The following is a 1,892-nucleotide window of genomic DNA, read 5'->3' as shown; positions in this document are numbered from 1 at the left end:
AGGTTGCAGTGAGCCAAGATTGCACCACTGCACTCCAGCCTGGGTGACAGAGTGAGACTGTCTCAAAATGATTAAAAAAAAAAAAAAGAAAAAGTCATGTTTGCCTGTAGAACACTTTCTTACATGCAGGAGACTTTCTCTTAGACACATGCCTGGAGGGTCTGAGAGGGACAGGGCTGGGCTCACCAATTCGAACTTCTGCCAATACCCTGCATGCTTCTCTCGCTAAGAGCTAAGTCAAGACTTCCCCTGTCATCACCACTGCCTGTGGTCAGTCCTCTATTACCAGCGGAGTGAAACAGAATGCAATTGAGGAGAACCAACTAATTGCAAAAGCAAAGCCTGAGAAATCCCACAAGTGATGGATCCGCCAATTCTGGTGGCCACAGGGAGGTCCCTGGTTTCTGGCTGCACGCTGGCCGTGGTGACCAGGCGTCCTTGGGCGAGAGACGGCTTCAAATGTGGACCGGAGTCCTAGCGACCCGAGGGGTTCTTTGAGAAACCAAGACACCACACGGCTCCCCCAGGACCATACCATTGAGCTCTCAATCACAATTCAGCCGAGGACACTGTCTTAGTCTGCCAGGACTGCCGTGACACAGTACCATGGACTGTGTGGCTTATAAACAATAGTTCAATTCCCACAGTTGTGGAAGCTGGAAGTTCAAGATCAAGGCGGCAGCAGATTCAGCGTCTGAGGAGGATGGTGAGGACCTGCCACCTGGTGCATAGATTTCCTCTCTATGTTCTCAAACAGCACAAGGGAGAAGGGAGCTCTCTGGAGGCCTCTTGGATTAGGGCATGAATCCCATTCATAAGGGCTGCACCCTGATGACCCGATCACCTCTCAAATGCCCTGCCTCCTAATCCTATCATATAAAGGGTTAGGATTTCAAAAGGTAAATTTGGGAGGAAGAGGGGACAGATTCAGACCACAGCAGACAACTACTAAAAGCAAATACTACACTTGATCTTAGCCAAGAGGCCCAGAAGCAATAAATTCACTTTTCTCTTTTTTTGAAACAGGGTCTTGCTCTGTCACCCAGGCTGGAGTGCAGTGGTGCAATCACGGCTCATTGCAGCCTCTGCCTCCCGGGCTCCAGTGATTCTCCTGCCTCAGCCTCCTGAGTAACTGGGATTACAGACACACGCCACCATGCCTGACTAATTTTTGTAATTTTGTTGAGACAGCCTCCTGAGTAGCTGGGATGACAGGCACACGCCACCACGCCTGACTAATTTTTGTAATTTTGTTGAGGTACAGTCTTGCTATGTTGCCCACTGGTCTCAAACTCCTAGGCTTAAGCAATCCTCCCACCTCAGCCTCCCAAAGTGCTGGGATTACCAGTGTGAGCCACTGTGCCCGGCCAAATTCACTCTTTTAAAGTATACTATTCACTCATTTTTAGTATATCCACAAGCTTGTACAATCACCATGACTATCTAATTTCAGAACTTTTTCATCACCCCAAAAAGAAACTCTGTGCCCACTGGCAATCATTCATTCCCCATTCATCCCTTTCCTCACCCCCAGCAAACACCAGTAGATCTATCTCTAGAGTCATGATTTATTTTTTTAAATGAAGAAATGCCACAAAAGGATTAGAAAAATTACAGAAGTGGGGTTGGGCGCGGTGCCTCAAACCTGTAATCCCAGCACTTTGGGAGGCTGAGGCAGGCGGATCACGAGGTCAAGAGATCAAGACCATCCTGGCCAACATGGTGAAACCCCGTCTCTACTAAAAATACAAAAATTAGCCAGATGTGGTGGTGGGCGCCTATAGTTCCAGCTACTCAGGAGGCTGAGGCGAGAGAATGGTATGAACCCGGGAGGCAGAGCTTGCAGTGAGCCGAGATTGTGCCACTGCACTCCAGCCTGGGTGACAGAGCGA

At 49.0% G+C, this 1,892-nt stretch overlaps 1 pseudogene; it reads right to left on the bottom strand.

Moving 5' to 3' along the window:
- Window positions 1-878: 878 nt before the first annotated feature.
- Window positions 879-997, bottom strand: LOC114671238 (U2 spliceosomal RNA; annotated as a pseudogene).
- Window positions 998-1,892: the final 895 nt, after the last annotated feature.

The sequence above is a fragment of the Macaca mulatta genome, chromosome 11 (genome assembly GCF_049350105.2).
Source record: "Macaca mulatta isolate MMU2019108-1 chromosome 11, T2T-MMU8v2.0, whole genome shotgun sequence".
NCBI lineage: Eukaryota > Metazoa > Chordata > Mammalia > Primates > Cercopithecidae > Macaca > Macaca mulatta.
This window is presented reverse-complemented; position numbering and strand designations above follow the sequence as displayed.